We start from the raw sequence: 22,723 nt of genomic DNA on the forward strand, positions 1-22,723 counted from the left end.
ACTGTAATATGATGACCATACTATCAGCAAGAGATGGGGGGAGTCAATGATCCACGAGGCCAGCTCAGTGTTACAGGCATAGAATGCTGAAATTTGAAATGAAAGAAATATCACTCAAACAAAATGTACCATATACAGCCGATGCCATGGACTGGCTGGATGCCGAGGAGTGGTGGGAGGCAAGAGCTGGGGAAGCCCCAAGGGAACCCCCAGGGGAAGAAGGCTCAGAGCCAGGGGATACTGCATCACGGTGTGGTACGCTGGTTTGACATCAACTGATAGGAAGTGCCTACAGAGGGTGGTGAATACAGCACAAGATATTATGGGCTGTCCCGTGAATTCACTGGATGACATCGTGGAAGAACGTTGCCTCAGGAGAGTGAGGGAAATTCTCCAAGATGATTCACACCCTGGCCAGCACTTTCTTGATCTCCTGCCCTTGGGCAGAAGATATAGAAGCATGATTAGTCGCACCAACAGGGTAAAGAACAGCTTCTATCCATGGGCTGTTAGGCTGCTGAATGAAAAGCTAACAACAGGGCAACTGACTTTCGGGTTTGGTGTGTGTGTGTGAGTAAACAAGGGGAATTAAGACTAAGAGAGCTGAGTGGGGGGTGCTCGTGTAATCTCACTGTATACAAGTTGTACAAGTGACAATAAAGTATTTCAATTTCAATTATTGTTGGTGGGACAACAACGAGAGGTCAGAGGGAGCAGACTGGGAGAGAGATGTGTCAGAAACTGAAACGGTAATAGGGTTTAGTAAGTAGGAAGAGGCTGGGGCAGAATCAGAGGCAGAAGTGCAGGCTGGAGTAGTAAAAAGGTAAAGGGACCCCTGAGCATTAGGTCCAGTCATGACTGACTCTGGGGTTGCGGCGCTCATCTCACTTTATTGGCCGAGAGAGCCGGCGTACAGCTTCCGGGTCATGTGGCCAGCATGACTAAGCCGCTTCTGGCAAACCAGAGCAGCACACGGAAATGCCGTTTACCTTCCCGCCAGAGCGGTACCCGTTTATCTACTTGTACTTTGAGGTGCTTTCGAACTGCTAGGTTGGCAGGAGCAGGGGCCAAGCAACGGGAGTTCACCCCGTCGTGGGGATTCGAACCGCCGACCTTCTGATCGGCAAGACCTAGGCTCAGTGGTTTAACCCACAGCGCCACCCACGTCCCTTAGGCTGGAGAAGAGAGGAGGTTAAAAGGCACCACTGCCCCTCTAGACAGCAACAAAGTGGTAGCACTGGGGAAGCACTGCGGAACAAACCAAAGCAGAATAAATCCACTAGTAACTTCAGGAACATGCAGCAGTATGCACACACAATAAAACACCAGTCTTGCAGAGCTCTTGCCGAGGTATAATCATGCCATACCCATCTTGAAGCCAGAGCACTCCTCCGGCGCTACTTTCAAGGAGGAATTTAGAATGACGCACATCTACTGCTGCACTGTTGCCATTACTCCAAGTGGTTTAGAGAGGGCTCTCGGTTCCCTTGCGGTTTTATGCTTGGAAATGCAAACATTGTTTCATCAGATAATGCCACATTGGACAAACAGAACTTCTCTGTTTAGAATGGAACATAGCAGGCCGCCTGGGATCAAGGGCCTTAGATGAGCGCTTGCGGTACCTGGCACTTGAACCCTAATTTAATTTGAATTAATAAAACCTAGAGTGTTTAAAACGAAGATGCGTTTAGAGTTTGTCGTTTCTTACGACCACCTTCCAGCACAAAACCTCGTTACAAAATCTTGGGCAAAAGGCCAGCCTTCTTGGGGGGGGGGGGACCAAAACCCTGTGGTGTGGGGCTTCCAGAAAATCCTCCTATGCGAAAATTACATTATTTTGAACTAGAAGCATAGAAAGTCTATGTTTTGTGTTGGAAAAATTTTCTGATGCCCTAGAACAGAGATGGCCCTTCAGATCAGCCCCAGCCAGTAAGAACATGGTCAGGAATAACAGTCAAGGGTGATGGGGAGGTTGGGATTCACAGCATCCGGAGGGCATTCTGTCCCAGAGAGCAATCTCATCTTGCCAGCAGGTTTATCTTATTTCTATTTAGCAAACAAAGGTCAAAACACTGACCTGCCAAACTTGCCTAATATTTTAATTGCAACTGGCAACCATTTATTGTTAGTCATTGCACCTACGAAACACGACACTTATCCCTGGAAAAATAAAATGCAGAAAAATCTTCCATTTGTGGGAAATTTCCCCAGAAAAGGTCTGGCCCAAATCACAGCCAGTGACCCTCCGCAACCAAGTTTGACAGTTGCTGGTGTGAGGGGACACCAGTGGCTCTCCCTCTACTCCATCCCTAATACAGTGATACCTCTGGTTAAGAACTTAATTCGTTCCCGAGGTCCGTTCTTAACCTGAAACTGTTCTTAACCTGAGGTACCACTTTAGCTAATTGGACCTCCCGCTGCCGCTGCGCCACCAGAGCACGATTTCTGTTCTCATCTTGAAGCAAAGTTCTTAACCCAAGGTACTATTTCTGGGTTAGCAGAGTCTGTAACCTGAAGCATATGTAACCCGAGGTACCACTGTACCTCATTAAAGCAAAGGGTAAAGTACTAGCAGAACAATAGGAATGCGGGTGGCGCTGTGGTCTAAACCACTGAGCTTCTTGGATTTGCCGATCAGAAGGTCGGCAGTTCGAATCCCCATGACGGGGTGAGCTCCTGTTGCTCTATCCCAGCTCCTGCCAGCCTAGCAGTTTGAAAGCACGCCAGTGCAAGTAGATAAATAGGTAGGTAATGGTTTCTCGTGTGGTACAGAGGACAAAGCTTTCTGAACTCCAGTTCTAGGTGCTCCAGAACTAGATGACCAAATGTTGGGATAAGTCATAAGGACGAAGTCCTAAACACCTTTGTTGAAATAAGTGGGGTTGATTCCAGATAAAATAATTTCAGGCTAAGGCACAAACTATTCCTAGAAATGACCTATTGAAGAGGCAGGGAAGATTCCAGGGTTGCAGTTGTATTAATCAGCAGAACACACAGAATTATGCCGTGGCACCTTGGGGACCAATTTGATTGCAGCACCAAGCTTTCATTGGACCAAGAAAGGCCAAAGCAAACATTGGGTTTGAAGGTCTCTGGGGGCAAAATAAGTGAGCCGTCTACAGGGAGGTTGGGAAATGCATTAAAATCAAGATCCTGGGGAAACTGAAGTAACAAACTGTCCAACAAACAAATAAACAAAGGGGGGGGGATTAATTTGAGAGCACTACAGGGAGAAAGATAAATAGATGAGTAAAGGTTAGCAATAAGCCCTGAAAAACTCCACTCAGCTTTTCAACAATGCAGACTGCCACAAATAAGAAGAATGTGATCTCCTAAAACATTAATTAGAATAGGGGGGGGGCGGGGAGTGCTAGCAGTTTTTGCTACTCTCCAGATCAGGGCAGAGCCTGCATGGCACAATGGTTAGAGTGCTGGACTATGACCTGGGAGAACAGGGTTCGAATCCCCTCTCAACCATGAGGCTCACTGGGTGATCTTGGGCCAGTCATAATCTCTTAGTCTAACCTACTTCACAGGGTTGTTGTGCGGGTGAAATGGGGGAGGAGGAGGACCTTGAGCTCCTTGGAAGAAAAAGGTGGTATATAAATGAAATGAATGAATGAATGAATTTCCAGCCCAAGGCCCACATTCTCTTCTGGGCATCCTTAGGAGGGCCATATGGCAGTGGTGGGGCGAAGCCAGAGAAAAAAGTAGTGTGGCAATGGCTTCAAAGTATATCTTTGTATAGTGGGCTAGTTGCTACTTGCACCCCTCTCTGTATCCTTCATCCATGCAAACAAGGGGCATTGTTAAGAGTTCAAAGACAGTGAATGTTTAGGGCCTGCAAAGCAGGGTCAGTGAGGGCCACTCCAAAAGGACTTGAGGGCCACATTTGACACCCAGGCCTGAGATTCTCCACTCTTGCTCTAGATACAAAATTCTTTTCTTTTATATTATTTATTCAATTTATATACTGCCTTTTATTCAAAGACCCCAGGGAGATGTACGACATTAAAAACGTATTTTACATAGCATTAGAATAAAAGACAATGAAACCATCACAGAAAAACAATAACAGTCCCTCCCCCATTTAAAAGGTCAAAGATTGTTTAATGGCCAGATGCCTGGATAAAGAGGAATGTTTTTGCCTTGGGCCTAAAGACATGTAATGATGGCACCAGGCAAGCCTCTCTGGGGAGAGCATTCCACAAATGTGGAGCCACTACAGAAAAGGCCCTTTTAAAAGTTGCTGTTGTCAAGGCATCTCTTCCTCCACAGAAAAGTTGCAAACACTGATCAAAGGGAACTTTCCCCTCCCACGCCGACTACATCCCAAAATGACTGGCAAAAATGGCACCCTATAGTCTCTAACACCTGTAGCCAAAAGCATGCCTGCCCTGTCAGCTAATCTGCAAGAAACGAGAGTAAGGGATGATGAATCTGCAGAGGATCTGAAATAAGGGCCAGGCTTGGGAAGATGCAAGTTCCAAGCCATCATCCACATGAGGCTATGCAACAGAAGCAAGATGAGAGATTAAGCAAGGTTAACAGAGCTGCAGACAGCCCAGATCCAGCTTGTTGTACAGGCAACCAGCCAAGATTTCATCTGATCAAGAAATAAATAGAATGACTTGTTAAAGCTCAGGTTGTATTTGGCCGGCCACCGCTGTTAAACAGGGTCACAGGAGGCCATATTATCTAGCAAGCCAAGGCACAATCATGTCTCCCTTTAGTCTAGAGCACCCTGTACCAAGCTTGTGAGGGCAGTGTGACACACACATTCCTCATCACTGAGCCTCGGACAGCTGAAGCTTCAGTAGTGGAGAAATCTTCCTCAATCAAAGTCAGACTGTAGGTCCGTTTAGCTCTACACTGAAACCTTGGAGAGATGCCGAGAATCAGACATGAGAGCGTTTCCCAGGAAAACTCAGGGATTGAATCCTGAATCTCTTGCATGCAAAGCATGTACCCTACCACCGAGTGACATCCGTTCCGTCAATCGCTGGAGAGCTGTGACCCTTCTTCACTCCCAAGGTTGAACTTTTACAGCACGCGAGAATAAGAACCAGCTAGCCTCAGGACAAGTCCACCCTTCCTTTCTGCATGTTGCTAATCTGGATGCAGGCCGCCTGACTGAAAAGACTGAAGCCCAGAAAAGTGACTCATGCCCAATAGGCAAGTTCTTCAGAGGATGGTGTATTTCTTCCATGTCTTTGATGCAGGAGCAAATGAATGACCATGGGAGAATGAGCTGTAGACTTCCCGAGTGCAGATGGCCAAGGGGCATCCTGTAGCATTCAGCCAAGCAGGATCCAATGCCCTTATCGAGCTTCTGGTGTTGGCCTGGCTTCTCCACCTAAGCCAGATGGCTAGGAATTGACAACAGCCAGACTGAACCTCTACCAAGCCACACACTTGCTTGCCTCCAAAGCGCCAGCCCTGACAACATGTGCATGTAGAGCAGGCTACCTCAACCAGATACCTCCAGATATTTTGCAATACAACCCCGTCACCACTGACCGCCACCCATGCTGGCTGGGGCTAACAGGAGATACAGGCCACAACATCTAGAGGGCACCTGGTTGAGGAAGACTCTAATCTAATATCGCTCAGGACCTCAAGGCCTTAAGGATCACCTCTCCCCATATGAATCAACCCGGACCCTGCACTTGTCATCTGAGAGCCTTCTCTATGCCCCCCATCCAGGAGAGGTTTGGAGGGTGGCAACACATGAATGGGCCTTTTCTGTGGTGGCTCCCAGATTGTGGAACGCTTGGGACTTCCGGGTTAGCGCCATCGGCAATGGCGGCGTTCCTCTGACAGAGGGGAACCCGCTCCATGGAATTCGGGTTGTGCCGCCGCGGCGAAGGCAGAGACCCTTTAGAAATCCCAGGCGGATGAAGCCTGGGAACGTGGGATTCGGCTGACACCAGGAGCGCCCCCCCTACCCGCAGGGAAACCCCTTTTCGGGGGTTCCAAAGTGTTGTGGGGTGAGCGGCGCGGTGTTTTGAATCGACTGCTATTTTTACGGAGTGAAGCCGCGTAGCCGTTGCCGGAGAGCGCTGACTTTTTCTTGTGGACAATTGGATTTCAAACGACAACCCGTGAGTAGAACGGAAATTGGATTTTTAAAATATCTTTAAATTGGCACCGATCGGGGAAGGTCCAAACAGGAAGTCCGCCTCCCCTTTCTGTAAATTAACTGAAGGAAAGAACCTGTCAACTAAGGCCGTGGAGAGTTTTATGTAAAGGATTTAAATTCTACTGATTGAAATCACCAGCAATATCTTTTTGGAAGCAGGGGAGCCTGCAGGAGAAGGTTAATATTTGGGATTTGAAGTGCCACTTCCCTAAACCCAGGAGTGGTCTGTGAGAGCCCGCTGACGGTGATAAATTTGACAGCTGTCAAGTTAGCTGTCAAGATACAAAAGAAGGACTTTGTTTCTACTGTCTGTCTTTGTTACAAGCTTATGCTTAAAACGAAGGAAGGATTGTTACAATTTAACGTATTGGACTTTTGGGTCTGTGCTGGAAGGAGTGAAAAGAATTTTGAATCCCTCTAGAGGGAGCTTTGGGACATTGTCGCAAGGAGCAGCTGGGAAATTGCCTGTGCCCTTGGTCTGTTTAAGGATGACGGCCGGGAAGAAAATTGAGTGTGAACTGAACAGGACATTCTATCTCTTGGGAAAGCTGCAAGACCAGATAAATGTTATGACTACTAACGTTGCAATTTTGGAAACAAAAGTGGGTATTAGTAAAGATCCTGATAAGGACTCGGCACAGGAACCTCTTTCAACTGAACAAATTGGAAAATTTGAGAAGGAGAATCATGTTGTGAAAGGGAAGAAAGGGGGAGCCGTAATCCTACAGATGCAAATGGTGGACTACAATTTGAGGCCTTACATGATGGCAATAAGACGAAGTAAATTTTTGGAGATGGAAGCCTGGCCGGGTCTGGAAAATGAAAGATGGAGAGATTACCTCATGTGGAGATCAGATGACCTTTGGATTATAAATCGGAGCCAGGTGGAGGTTGGAGTTTCGGGGGCCTTTGGATTGGAAAGGAGCGTGAAACAAGATTTGGAATATCCTATAGGCCTTATTTTTAACCATGGAAGTTTGGCAGGAAGGAATATGATTATCGTTGGGTTGGAGCTTCCCCGAGACCTGGCTTTCAATACCAAAGACTACCAAAAAGACCGGCAGAGGGGTCATGAAAGAGACTTAAGAGCCTCGGATTTAAGATCTCCGGGTTGATGGTTTTCCGAGATTGATGGATTTTTTGTTGGGGGCCGAAACCGGGGAGGGGATCTGGTGGAAGAAAGTTGGGAATTTAAAATGTATATAATATAATTTGTTTCTTGTTTTTTTCAATGAGAGATGTGAAAATCGTGGAATGGAATCTTTTTTGACCTTAGGGGAAACGTCTTAAGAATAAGTACAGATATATAGGTTTGGACGAGAGTTAAGATTGGACAAAGTAAAAGTGGACAGTTATTTGGCGAAAGAAAGAATGGAAAATTACAGTATAATAAGATAAGATATAAGGGTAAAAATAAGATGAAGGATTTGTTGAAATATTTATATGAATTAGAATATAAAGAGGGGAATTATAGTATGTTAAGATAAATTATTGGGATTAAAATAAAGTTGGAAGGATTTGCTGGAATATCTAATTGAATTAGAATACAAAAACGGGAGGCGTGAGGAAGTCAAGGAAATAATGTAAGTAAGTGAGTTAAAGGTTTGACTTTTTTTCTATTTTATTTTTTTCTCTTATCTTTTTCTGGTTTTTTGATGATTTTTTTTTGTATGCGTATTGTTTTTTCTTTTTTCTTTTTGATTGTTATTCCTTATTATTCCTTTTTTTTCTGTAACCTTTAAAATCTTAATAAAAAATTATTTTTTTAAAAAAACAGATTGTGGAACGCTCTCCCCAGAGAGACTCACCTGGCACCATCACTACATGTATTTAGACACCAGGCAAAAGCATTCCTCTTTACCTAGACCTATTGCTATGAAAGTGCAAGGAAGTAGGCTATGATGATGATTTTACTATGAAGGCCATTCTGCCATTTATTTATTTTTATCTCACTGATGCTCTGCAATGTGTTTTTAATGTTGTACTCCACCCTTGGACCTTCTGATAAAAGGGCGGTAGAAACACTGAATGCACAAATAAATGAAAATGTAACTAACATTTGCAGTCTTCACTACTGCTTTCTTCCAGGAAAGGACTGAACATTATTGGCCATTATTGGCCAGGGAGAACATAATCAGGTGCAACTAGATGTCATCTGCATCCCACACTGAGAATTGTAGAGGAGGGGAATATTTTTCAGACAGCGGACCACATTCCCTTCTGGGTAACTTCCTGAATACCACATGCCAGTGGTGGGAGGAGCCAGAAGCAAAAGTGGGTGGGTTAAATTTTTGTCTTTGTTCAGTAGGCTAGTTTCTACACCCACAGAGACACAGAGGATTTTCTATCCTCCACCCAGACAAGCAAGAGTGGGCAAATGTGTCCATTAAGGATGTGTTGTAGGGTCAGCAAGGGCTGTGGCCTGGGGCAAATCACAAGGGCCGAATAGGAGGGCTGCACTTGACCCCTAGGCATGAGGTTCTCCACCCATGTTGCAGTGCTTGGTCCAGGGCAAGGAGAGGGCTTCACTTTGCTTTCGAACCCATGCTCTAAAAACACCTTCTGTCTTTTGTTTCAAACCGTATCCTAAAGCACCCTCCCGCGACTGTTTTGAGGACAACGTCTTTTGTCATTTTCTTAAGTGGAACATACTTATGCATTCAGCAAGCATCCCGGTCGCCCCACGATAACCATTTCATTATGTAAATGTGCCCAGAGGCTCAGGCAAAAGGTTGCAAGCTTTTTTTCAATAAATAAAAGTAATAGGTGCATTACTTGATTACCATTCTCTCTGAAGAGGCACACTTGTGGCAAGTATAAATTATAACAAAAAGGATCAGAAAAGTGAAAGTCGGGGAGGGCAGAAGTTGCTCAGGGGTCCAGTGATACTGGTTTGGGGGAAGTATATATTGATGGTCTTTAAAAAGAACCCCCTTGCATGCATTAGAGGAAGCAAGAGAGCAACAGATCCACAATGTGTGAATTTGTAACAGCAAACCTATGGAAATGTGATCAGGACCATAAACAAAACGGTTAGCAAGCCACAAGAGGTAACATTACATCAAAACCTGAACATTTATTTGCTTTTCAAAGCATATGCCTCCTTTGATTTGTCTATTTGTTGTATGATAGTGACATTACAAATCCATTTGGAATCACTGGCAGCCATCTCCTGCAGACATACCAATCGCAGACTTTGCTTATCCTTCTCTCAACAGTGATGGGGCTTCAGATGATCACAGCAGACGCTTGATCCCAACGTATCTTTCATTTCCACTAGTGCAAAGGTATCTGCTAGTTTGTGGGTGGCGAGCTATCATCGTTAAATTGAAAGGTTGTACGCTGTTGCTAGCCACTATGAAAAACGTGTCGACAGAAGAACTGGCGTGCTGCTAAACCCTATTCTGGCGTTCAAAAGAATACACAAGGTTGCAAACTGCCTAGGGGCAGTGTGTACCACCCCCAGCTTAACTGATCCCATGTGCACCACCCTGTCTGTACTGAGGATTCTATATGCATTAAGCCAAGGGCCCTTAGAATTCCTGATCCCATGGGATTCCCCGTAGCAGGGAAGATTGGAATATTCCTTCAGTCCAACCAGCTCAATTTGGCAAGGTGAGAGGTGAGGCAGGTAAGACCACCTCAGCACATAAAAGTTAGAAGTGGGTAGGGGTAGGGCCAGCACACAGACCCCTGGTCCTATCCGCAACTGTGTTTCCTGGGTTGTTTTGACACCTCTATAGCATTACAGTTAAGAGCTGAAAGCTACTAGGTCCAAGATCCCACACTATCAGATTTCTGTTCCGCATATTACGCAGACTTAATATGCTAATGCTAACATCTCATCAGTGGTTTACTGAACACTGATTTTTGTGCTCGGGTATGAGAATGGGGAAAAGCTACCCTTCCAAATGATGACATGTACACACCATATTCTTATGGGATTTCCTCTTGGATGATCTCTCTCTCTCTCCCCTATACTAGGAGTAGGTCAAAGCTACTCCTTGGCACATTCATTTTTACCTTAGAGCAGAAGTGAGCAAAACCATGCCCTCCACATGTTGATGAACTACAGCTCCCATCGTCTCTAACCATTGGCCATGACAGCTGAGGCTGATGGGAGATGGAGTCCAACATCTGGAGGGCACCATGTTGACTACCCCTGACTTACACGTTTGCTTCGCTACCAAAGGGTAATGCTACGTAATGCATGCACAAATCCTCAGCTAGCTGTGGAACATTGGCTATGTAGATCTTTATAACTTAACTCTTATGCCATTACAAGGATGTAATGGAAAAAAGCAGCTAACTTCCCAAGCCTTCGAAACCTAACCCTATTGTGCAAAGATTTGTTCTTGTAAAACCTACTTAAGTAAATGGTAGCCAATAGCCATTAAAGCTTCAAGGTTCTATACAAAACAGTCATCTCATGATTAAGTATTCATACAGTAGAAAGCGGTTGGGCTCTCTACCAACATTAAATGCACTATCAATGTCAAGGTGAATTGCAATTAGCATGCAACTGATTCGGTGCCGATAAAACTTTTATATTATTGAAACTGGGATACACTTCATGACAACACTAATTAACACTGTCCGGCTCTAGTCTTGATTTTTGCTACTTACCTGATGGTTCTAAAACTGTGTCTGCTTACATAACGGAGAATGCACCATGAGACATTTGCAAGAGCCCAAAACACATGCTGGTGGCAAGAGAGTTAGCCTGTGATCTTACTGACTTCTCACTAACAGGCTGCAAAATACTGACAATTACATAACTAGCTTGACATTCAGCAGTGGTTCATAGGCAATTGACCAAAGAAATCTGAAAACCTTGTGAAGCCTATGCATTCGTTGATCTAAGGCACCACATTCCAGACATTTTTAGCAATGACTACTTCTACTGATAAATTGTGGATATGCAAAAACACTTATACCTGAACCATCCTTGCGTGACTATCCTTAGCTTCCAAGAAAGGGGGAGCGCTTTTAAGCATCCAGACCTGCTTACTGAGCTCTAGGAGGTTCTCATGAGATCTCGTGGAGTTCCTTTGAGACCGTCCCAGAGGCCAGTGAGCAAGTCTGAAAGCGAAAAAGATCTTCCCACACTGGGAAAACCCAGTTTGAAAAGAGCTTTTAAGACCTTGCGTGCAAGTGGTCCAAGCTAGTTCAACTCCCAGAAACAGACGCTCAAGCGCCCATCTAACTACCAGTATTTCTTTGCAGACAAGTTGGCTTCCCCAATTTGGTGCCCTCCAGGTGTTTTGGAGTACAATTTTCATCCTCCCTGATCATTGGTCATGCTGCATGGGGCTAATGGGAGTCATAGATCCAACATCATTTGTTTGGCGGCTGATTTAAGGCATTACACTGGAGCCTTCACTTCTGTTTTGACACCGGAGATCTCAGCTTGCTTTTGTTTTGTGCAACTTACCGTATTGGCCCGAATATAAGCCCCAAATTCTGACAGTGAAAAGTTAAAGTGTGGTTTGTATTTGTGACCTTATGCCACCGGCAAAGTGGTGTGGCTCCCCCCCCCCCCCCCGGAAGCAGCCCTGAGTGCTGGGCAATGGCGCGCAGCCTGCCCACCACTCCCAAGTCTCCCCCAGCTTCAGCTCGGGGAGGCAGTGCTAGGAGTGCCGGAAGGCGGTATTGTCAGGAGACAGGTGTGCAGTGCGCTCGGAACCGAGCACCAGCCCCCCCCTTTCAGGGCGGTAGTGCCAGGAGGCAGGCCACACACACAAATAAGCCTTGAATTTTAAAGGTGCGGCTTATTTGCAGGTGCGGCTTATATTTGGGCCAATACGGTACTTCTCTGTTTCCCCTTTCTTTGGGAAAATTTCTCTGTCCTCTGCTGGGATGATCACAGCAAGCGATCCCACGTCCCTGAACAGGGATGTCACATAAGCCTGCAAGCTGAGCCACTGAAACCGAGGACAACTATACCAATCAGATTGTCCAGGGATCATTAGCTCCTCTTGGCCACTCACTTAGCAAGGGGAAGAGCACACAGCTCAGATTACAGCCTTTGGTGACATTTCAGATTTAGGCTCATCAGAAAGAGAAACCATATTTCTACTAGACCTATCATTCAGTTTATGAAAGAGAATTAGACTCAACCTCCCAATGCTTTAATCACAAAGGAACTAAAAGTGTCCTGTTGTGCTCTCTCTCTCTCCATCTCTCTCTCTCTCTCTCTCTCTCTCTCTCTCCATCTCTCTCTCTCTCGCGCTCTCTCTCTCTCTCTCTCTCTCTCTCTCGCTCTCTCTCTCTCTCTCTCTCTCTCTCTCTCACACACACACACACACACACACACACACACTTCTTTTCCAAGTGATAGAATACTTCCGGTAGCAAGTGGCTGTAGGTCATGCTGAATTTTTCAACTTTCATATTCCAAAATCGAGGGGTGCTAAAAAGTTATAACATGACTTGGGAATTCAAAAGATATTGTGAATATCTTTGTTGCTTTCTTTCTTGCCAACTGTTACACATCTCAGTACTTAAACAAACATTAAAAAACGACAAGCCTCTGGAACAGAATTCTGGTGACCACAGTCCTCTGCTACTACTGTTAAGGGCTCTCAAAGCCTCTCTTGGTTTTAAGTAAGGCTGAGGGCTGTTTTTTTAGTTTGCCAAGATCCTAAAACAAAGCAAATGGGAAATGCCCAAGGTGTCCAGGGAAAGTACTGCAGCTGAATGGGGGAACACCTGCTATGAATGCAGAAAGCCCTGGGTTCAACTCCTGGTGTCTCCAGGCAGGGAGGACTCTTTGCAGGAGCTATGGAACCAGAAGAAAGCAAAGCAGGGAGAAGGGAGGAGGAGGCGGCAGAGTCCCCAAACACTACAAGACAGATCATATATTAGCAGCACAGCATATATAGATGGCCCTGCTTGCTGGCTTCCCACAGGCATCTGGCTGGCCCCTGTGAAAACATGATGCCAAACTGGATGGAGCCTTCGGTCTGACTCTGCAGGGCTATTCTTATGTTCTTATCCAAGGCCGGCAAACTCCTTTTGGCACATGAGGCATAAAATTCCGCAAGTGCCTCTCCTACTGGCAGGGCTTCTGTTCTTACACCCCATATTTAATCCATGGGCCTCTCTAATTAAAGGATCTTAGGTAACCAGGGTGGAAAAATATCTCTCTCCCCCAGGAGTTGGAGGGCCTAGAGGCAGAAACATTTGATTCTGTACGTAGCTGTGGCGTGGAAATGGAGGCATGGAAAATCTTTCACCTGCCAGGATCCACAGGGTCCTCCCGGACAGGACAGGCTGTAAGAGGCTTCCTCTGTTTGGGCAGGCTGTAGCTTTGCCTGAGCAACAAGATCTTCCTGGCTCTCGTGTGTGTTTCTGAGTGTTCCTCGCCTCCGGTTCCTGGCTTGGTCTCTTGGCTCCGACTCCCTGGCTCACCTCTATACCTCAACCTCAACACAGTGCCAGCCAAGAGGACAAAACCCTGAGCTAGGGTAGACTAATGGCCTGGCCCCAGGCAAATCCTCATAAGCTTGAAAGCAGGCCTGCGTTAGCTTACAGAAGACAAAGCGATTGCTTGCCCAGAGCACTGGTCCCGCGGAAGAGGCAGATGGACGACCAACAAACATGAAACGATCGAGCCAAACTCCAAGTCGAGATGCGCACAGGTCCATGCCAGCAGCCCCGTCCGTCAGCTGCAGGGAGCAACTGTGAAATCCTTCAAATTAGGCAGCTCTTGGGGGGAAGCTGGAGAAGGTACTCCAAAGGTCCCTTCAAGGCAGAAGCTGCGCAGAGAGATTGGCAGCGGAAATACAGGCCCAGCACAGCTGCAAGTGGAGAGGCAGGCCTGGTGCGGGAGAAAACTTGCCCCTCTCTTATAAGCAAGATAGGCTTTTTAACAAGGAGGAGCACGGCGCTAGTAAGTTCTGAAGAACATATTTTACATTAAAATAAAAAGGGCAGCGTAAGCTGAGCTGTATTCCCAGCAGTTTTAAGGAACCTAAAGGTTCCTTAGCCCTCAAATAACCCCTTTTAAGTGCAAATTTCAACATAAGCCTAGAAACAAAGAAGAAAATGGTAAGATTTGTAGAGTCCGGGCAGAGGTCATTTTTCAAGACAGTAGTAGCTTGTCTCAGGGCAGGGCTTGCCCCTTGGCACCCTGTGAACCTTACTATGCACATTTAGGAATGCAACTTTTGGTGTAAGGGAGTTCCAGGAGGCAGTTCATGTGGCCCTCACAGGTTTTCCCAGAAGGCAATGCGTCCCTTACACTAACTAACTGCCTCTGGTGTAGTGCCTTTTTCAGCCATTCTGGGAACGTGACTTGAGGGGTGAGGTAAAAATACCTTAAATAAGCAAATACAGGAGCCAATTCCCATATTTGGGGCCTGACACAGAACATCCTTTCACTTGTCACACAAAGGTAAATTTGGCTCTGCCACATTGTGTACATTCAGCAGGGAGCTTTGCCCAACTGCATATCCCCAACAAGTGCAGCTTTATGAAGCGCATTTGGAAACACAAGTCTTCTGCATCCAACCTTAAGATGTTTAGGTTTGTAGCATGTGAAAGAGACTCATTTGCCTCTAACCCATGCTCAGTTTATCTGCGGCTGAAGACACTTCTTTTAGGATCAGGTTTTTGCCACCAATACACAGAAGCCTTTGTTAATGTTTTAAGACCAAGCCACTACCTCTGAAAAGTATTGGTGGGGGTGGGGTGGGGGGACAGGAAACATATTTCAGATTCAAATTATCTAGCTGGACAACCTGCACATGGCAAAATACTCATTTTAAAGGTTTATCTTCTCCCCCTTAATGCAAGAGCTGCAGCGGTGCTGAGAAATACGTTGTAAGGTTTGCACTTCCCCTTATCAGAAGAAACGCTGGGTGCCCTGGAGCACTTTTATAACTACCAGGGAATGGGAAAAGTAAAGATTTACTAGAGGATATTTTATTGGCTGAAAGAACCCAGTCTCCACGCCAGTCCCTGCTATTAAAAATGGAAGCATAATATAATTAATGTTTATCCCCAAAGGCGATTGGCGAAAAAGGGTGGGGAGAGTGGGGTAGGGAAGAAAGGATTTGCCAATATTTATGATGACTCGAAAATGTGCAAAGGATGAGGGGCGGGGGGCGGGGGGGGGGGGAGAACCCTGGAAGGCTGGAATAAATGAAAATAAATGTGCATTTCTCCCAGGGAGCCTTGAGGTTTCCTGTATGATGTGCAGAGGATAATTGTGCTGTGGCTTAGCAGTTAAAACACGTAGTTTGATTGTCTGGTTGAAGATCGTCAGCTGCTCACACAGCTGTGAATCAGACAAGGTCGGAGATGATGAGAGCCAGCAATGTTTCAGCATCATAATCAATTTGTAGCATCAGCGGCCTGATGGGTGTTCTATGCTGCCACCCACTTCTCTTCCCAAAGTTCATTAAAAGTTCCCACCAAGAAGAGTGATGCACCCTGCTCCTCTCTTCCCCGCCCCATCTTATCTCATCATCCAATCAGCCTTGAGTCCCACTACTCAAAAGTTGACAGCTTTGTCCCACCTCGCCACTCTCCATATCCTTGAGCTGTCTTTCTTGGAAGGAATTTTCAGCGAAACAATGCATTTTCAATTAGAGTATTTTATGGCTTGTGTACAGTCCAGGCTCTAAGCGCCCATTACTAAAATCTGCTGGGCTGGCCTGTGCATGAAAAGAGGAGGGAAGAAACTCTCAAGTCATCTACTGACTATGCATTTTTTGCCAGGTGACCAAGATGCTTATTAGAATCATGAGAAGCATCTTGTTCTAAAATATGCAAGAATTACTTTAGTCCTCCCACAGAACTGCTTTATACCAAGTCTAGTCCTTTCAGAAGATCCCTCGAATGATCAGACCACGCATCGATCTAGTCCAGCATCCCATTTCCCATGCCGGCCAACTAGAAACGTCTAGGAAGCCCACAAATAGGGCATGAAAAATCAGTAATCTGAAACCGGAGATTGCATATAACCATAATGGCTAATCATCGCTGATATTTTCCTCCAGTAATTTACCTAATTTGCAGTTCTGCAAAGCAATTTCCCCTAATGTAGTGCACAACTACATCTTATGACAGCAGATTCTATCAATTACGTGCTGTGTGTGTGTGTGTGTGTGTGTGTGTACACACACACACACACATATATATATATACACACACACACACACACACACACTATATATATAGTATAGTGCTTCCTTTTGCTTGTCCTGCATCTCCTGACAATCAGTTTCATTAGATGGTTCCAGAATCTAATTTTACAAGACTATTTTGATGGAAGCGCTAATCTCAGCAGAGGTGAGGCAAGATGAAGGTACCTTGGACAGCTCCAATCAGGGATCAGGTTGAATACTGTACTGCAGGGGTCGGCAAGGTTTACCTCGCCTGGGCCGGTTCATTCCCGCGGAGATCGCTCCGTGGGCCGGATCGCATCTGCGCAGACGCGATTTCTGGCATCTGCACATGTGCAGACACGATTTCCGGCACCACGGAAGCGAGTCCCTGGTCCGCGCTGTGCCAGTTTAGCACAGCTCGCAGGGCGTTGCTGAGCAGGCGGCTCGGGGGCCGTTTAAACGACCCCCGTGGGCCGCTTGTGGCCCATGGGCTGCAGGTTGCCGACCCCTGCTGTACTGCATGAGAACAGAGCTCAGATGTTGCTTTAGCAGGAGTTAACTATTGGACTGAGTCTCATATAGGAAGCTGCAGCTCTGCCTTACTAGCAAGCTATACTCTGCCTTTACGGTTGGAGGCAGCATTACCCGTATTTTTCGCTCTATAACACGCACCTGACCATAACACGCACATCGTTTTTAGAGGAGGAAAACAAGGGAAAAAACATTCTGAATGAAACAGTGGATGTATCATTTTTGTGCTTCATGCCGTGGCCACAGACATGTGATCTGATGGTGAATTTGGGGTGACCCAATGCAAAAATCCTAAGAATCCCTGTGGATCCATGCTTTGTAACCATGTTTTTGCACCATTGCAGCCCCAGGCAACAGTGGGTGCGTGATTTTGGGGGGGCAGGCTGTAGCCATGGACATGCTATGTGATCTGATGGTGAATTTGGGGTGACCGAATGCAATGATCCTGAGGATCCATGTAGATCCATGCTTTTTAACCACGTTTTTGCACCATTGCAGCCCCAGGCAACAGTGGGTGCGTGATTTTTGGGGGGCAGGCTGTAGCCATGGACATGCTATGTGATCTGATGGTGAATTTGGGGTGACCGAATGCAAAGATCCTGAGGATCCATGTAGATCCATGCTTTTTAACCACGTTTTTGCACCATTGCAGCCCCAGGCAACAGTGGGTGCGTGATTTTTGGGGGGCAGGCTGTAGCCATGGGCATGCTATGTGATCTGATGGTGAATTTGGGCTGACCCAAGGCAAAGATCCTGAGGATCCATGTGGATCCATGCTTTTTAACCACATTTTAAGTGGAGAGGGAAGGAAAAACACAGAAGGGACAAGGAGCAGGAGAGGGGTGTGCAGAGAAGCAGCTGGCTAAGAATGCAGGAGAGGGGTATAACAGGAGGGAGGAAAGGAAGGCAAAAGTTTTCCCTCACCTACCCACCCAAGCCAGCCAGCTCTCTCTCTCTCCCTCCTGCATGTTTTCAGCAGCACGGAGCACAGAGACGACACTCTGCTTTCCCCTCTGCTTGCCTGGAGGGGAGGGGCTTTCCCTGCTCTTTGTTCCGTTTGAGCAAACACAGCAAGGAAACAGAGGTGGGTGGGCAGTAAGACCCTGAGGCAGAATGCCAGAAAGCAGCCGCTTCCTCTTTTCAGGTTTCCCTTCTAGGAGACGCGCGATTTGATTTTTGCCTGATTTTATTTGCCTCCCCTCGCGCCATTTGGCTCCAGGGACCACACATTTGCTCAATAACACGCACAGACATTTCCCCTTCCTTTTTAGGAGAAAAAATCTGTGTGTTATAGAAGGAAAAATACGGTATTTCTGAAGACCAGCTGCTTGAAAACACAGGAGGAGAGAGATCACTGCTGTACTCAGGCTTCCCATAGGCATCTGGTTGGCCACAGTGAGAACAGGTCGTTGGACTAGATGAGCCACAGGACTGATCCAATAGGCTCTTCTTATGTTTCTATCTATGTGCAGGACTAGTCTTTTTTTAAAAAAAGTCCCTAAATTATACCTGGTCTGATTTACACTGTGCAGGGGATAGAGAATGTACACTCAAATTCTGATTTGTAATTCAACCTTTAAACATTGGTTTCATCAATTAAAATGACCCATGTTTGATTTTCAGCCCCTAGCGTAGATGTCAGCAACTGAGACAGAGATTTTTTTATATATAAGCATGATATTGACAGCATAAATATTTACTCCAGTCCTAATGCAAATGCAAGCATTTCCCATCAAGGCTGGTGGAAGGATCTATAAATGGGAAACATCACTAATTTCATGAAATCTTGTTTGAATCTGAGGTTTGGCTGTTTATTTAAAAGGATATCAGGCAAAAACAAAGCCTTTCACTATTTCAGTGCAGTACATAGTGCAGTGCAGTACTCCTTCCTCCAGCCACAACTTATTCTGCCTGAAACCTACTGTCAGTCCGTATAGCTCAGTATTGTCTGCTCTGACTGCCAGGCAAGGGAAATTCCCAATTCAAACTAGGCTGTGTACACATTATACCTTCAAAGCACATTTGAAGCACACTCGTATGAAGTTAGAACAAATTTACTCATCCCTGATTTATGGCAACCACAAACAGTAGAATATACCTTTTCAACAGGTATGTAGAAGGGATGGGAAAGGTAGAATGAGGGGGTTGATGGGTGCAGCAGTCATTGGAACATGTTAACACTAAAGAACTGGAGAAGATAACAATAATTTTATTATTTACATGCCACCCATCTGACTGGGTTGCCCCAGGCACACTGGGAGGCTTCCAACATAACAAAAACATAGCAAACATCAAACATTAAAAAAACTTCTCAATACAGGGATGCCTTCAGAGGTCTTTGGAAAGTTGTGTGGTTGTTTATCTGAATGTCATCTGATGGAAGGGCATTCCACCGGGGGGGGGGGGGAGAGAAACAACTGCTGGGAAGGCCCTCCACCTGGTTCCCTGTAACTTTACTTCTCACAGTGAGGGAACTGCCAGGAGGCCCTTGGAGCTTCATTCTGCGCCAAGGGCCTTCTGGTGGTTCCCTCACTGCGAGAAGCGAAGTTACAGGGAACCAGGCCTAGGGCCTTCTTGGTAGTGGCGCCCGCCCAGTGGAATGCCCTCCCACCAGATGTCAAAGAAAAAAACAACTACCAGACTTTTAGAAGACATCTGAAGGCAGCCCTATTTAGGGAAGGTTTTGATATCTGAACGACTACTGTATTTTAATATTTTGTTGGAAGCCGCCCAGAGTGGCTGGGGAAACCCAGCCAGATGGGCGGGATATAAATAATAAGTTATTATTTAAAAAGTAAAGGTAAAGGACCCCTGACAGTTAAGTCCAGTAGCATATGACTCTGGGGTCGTGACGCTCATCTCGCTTTACAGGACGAGGGAGTCGCCGTTCGTCCACAGACAGTTTTTTCCGGGTCATGTGGCCAGCATGACTAAGCCACTTATAGTCCCGGCAGCTGCTCCCAGTCACCATTCGACCAGCCACATTCTGGATTAGTTGTAGTTTCCAGGTCACCTTAAAAGGTAGCCCCGTGTAGAGCGCATTGCAGTAGTCCAAGTGGGAGATAACCAGAGCATGTGCCACTCTGGTGGGGCACTGCACAGACAAGGTAGGTTCTCAGCCGGTATATCAGATGGAGCTGGCAGACAGCTGCCCTGGACACAGAATTAACCTGGCCCCAGGCTGAGCACCTAGACCTTTAGGGGCAGTGTTACCCCATTCAGGGCTGACAACTCAATGCAGAAATTGCTGATCTAGATGGACCAAAGTTCTAACTATGTGTAAGACCAGTTCCTATATTCCATCTCCCCACCAATACTATATTTAACATTGAGTACCAGCAAGTACTCTTAATTGGTTGGTGACTTTCTGTCCTGGGGGCCTAAAACTGAACAAGCTCGGCTAATCAGCAAGGCAGACGTGATCAAGGCACTTCCAGCATCAAAGAACTCCCCCCCCCCAACAAGAGCAAATTTGTCTTTCTAAACAAATCTTTACACAAGTAAATCAGAGACCCACACTGTCATTACTTGTCCTTTGAAGTCAAGGAAAAACTAGCAAGAGTAGCCACTTACAAGGACCTAAGAAAATACAGTTCTGAGTGTATATTAAGCTATGCTACTTGAATAGTTATTAAGTCCCATTTCATGCATTTTTCTATTCAGGCATTCAGAAGGTACACAAAAATGCCATTGAACAAAAATGAGGAAAAAGACAACTAAAAATATTCCCTCTTTTGTAAAAGAATCCATTATGCTGTTTCTTTCCCAAACCATTAGAATAAAGAAAGCCTGTGTTGATAGAAGTAACTCTCACACAAACTGAACGATTAAAAATGTCAGTCGCATGTACCAGGTACATCCTGCTCCAATAACACCACTTATTTGCTTTTATGCAAAATTTGTTTCCTTTGTGGGTGGGAGCCCGAGACAGGAAAACCACTTATGTCTACCTCACTTACAAAGAAGAGCAGACACTTTGTTCATATAAGAATGATGAGCTATTTAACTTTTTTTAATTTATTTGAAAAGAGGGACTCTGGTTACATATTTAGCAAAATTACTTTAAAAGAGACCGAGAGGGGCTTCATAAACAGCTCCAAAAATAAAAACTTTTGTTATCAAAATCCTACTTTACTCTGTAATAAAATGGTTTTAGAAGGTAGCAGATTAAAAAACAACAACAGAAAGAGGATACAATATATATATATATATATATATATATATATATATGCACACACACACACACACACCGTATTTTTCGCTCTATAACACGCACCCGACCATAACACGCACATAGTTTTTAGAGGAGGAAAATCCGTAGGCATGCCACCCGTAGGCATTTCCTCCATAACACGCACAGACATTTCCCCTTACTTTCTAGGAGGAAAAAAGTGAGTTTTATGGTGCAAAAAATACGGTAGTTCATCTCCTTGTTATAGGAATTCTAAGGTCTCACATATATATATAAATCAAATGTTCATAAATCTACAAGGCAAATGGTTGGACGGTGCTCTCGAAGCTACCAGCATGAGTTTGACCAAACTGCGGGAGGCAGTGGAAGACAGGAGTGCCTGGCGTGCTCTGGTCCATGGGGTCACGAAGAGTCGGACATGACTAAACGACTGAACAACAACAAAGAGCACAGGACAGAGCCAAATGGCATTTACTGCTACTATACTGTTAAAGGCAAAACTGAAAGGGTCCCACAGATGTTTGACAACCATCTGCTGGGTGTACACTTTGTTATTTATTTATTTATAATAGCATTTATATCCCACCTTTTCCTCCAAGGAGCTCAAGGTGGTGTACAAAGTTTACCTTCCCCCAATTTTATCCTCACAACAATGCTTTGAGGTGAGCTAGGTTGAAAAATGGCAAGGGGCCCGAGGTGAGCTGTGAGCTTCATGGCTGAATGGGATTACAACCCTGGGCTCCTGGGGTCATAGTCCAACACTCTAACCACTATACCACACTGGCTTTATCTCAATTTCCTGCATCAGGCACAATGTGGTACACCTAAAAAGCCCCTGCTACAATTCTGTGCTTCGTTCAAATTGGCATGCAGCAAAAGTTTTTAACACAGCAACAAGCCTGTGTACACATAACAGAAAAAATGCAAAGACCAGAACACCTTTTCTAACCCCTTTTTAATAACAACAACAACAAATTATTTATACCCCGCCCATCTGGCTGGGTTCCCCAGGCACTCTGGGCGGCTTCCAACAAAATATTAAAATACAATAGTGTGTCAAACATTAAAAGTTTCCCTAAACAGGGCTACCCCAGCCACTGTGGGCAGCTTCCAAAAAATATTAAAATACTGTAATACATCAAACATTAACAGCTTCCCTAAATAGGGCTGCCTTCAGATGCCTTCTAAAAGTCAGGTAGTTGTTTTTCTCTTTGACATCTGGTGGGAGGGCGTTCCACAGGGCAGGCGCCACTACCGAGAAGGCCCTCTGCCTGGTTCCCTGTAACTTGGCTTCTCACAGCAAGGGAACCGCCAGAAGGCCCTCGGCGCTGGACCTCAGTGTCCGGGCAGAACGATGGGCATGGAGACGTTCCTTCAGGTATACAGGACCAAGGCCGTTTAGGGCTTTAAAGGTCAGCACCAACACTTTGAATTGTGCTCGGAAACATACTGGGAGCTGCTTTTTTTAATGGCTGCTTCGAATGTTATGACCCTCAGAGTGAGGCGGCCAAAATTTTGCACGGTAGTGATACGCACACTGGCTGTAAACAGCGAGTTAGGACGTGGAATATCACCACCTGGCCACTTGTCTGTGATGAAATCAAGAGCAAATGGTTACCACACTTTTTTTAAAAAACAAAACCTCACAGCTGCCCCCTAGCTCAGCCATCCTATCAGCTATTTATTTCCCCGGGTCCACCCATAAAAACACACATTTAACACTGTCATTTTCAATGAGGCCTG

The 22,723-nt window shown here is 45.6% G+C and overlaps 1 protein-coding gene and 1 long non-coding RNA gene across 4 annotated transcripts in view; one reads left to right on the forward strand and one right to left on the reverse strand.

Moving 5' to 3' along the window:
• The window catches only part of PPM1L (protein phosphatase, Mg2+/Mn2+ dependent 1L), a 204,113-nt gene that overhangs the window by 175,851 nt on the left and 5,539 nt on the right, over positions 1–22,723 (reverse strand). The window lies entirely within an intron of this gene.
• On the forward strand, positions 404–1,767 carry LOC307217303. Its single transcript, XR_013839547.1, has 2 exons — positions 404–823; positions 1,192–1,767. It is a non-coding gene; the product is annotated as an uncharacterized lncRNA (long non-coding RNA).

Source organism: Podarcis cretensis (assembly GCF_951804945.1).
Source record: "Podarcis cretensis genome assembly, chromosome: 5".
Classification (NCBI taxonomy): Eukaryota; Metazoa; Chordata; class Lepidosauria; order Squamata; family Lacertidae; genus Podarcis; species Podarcis cretensis.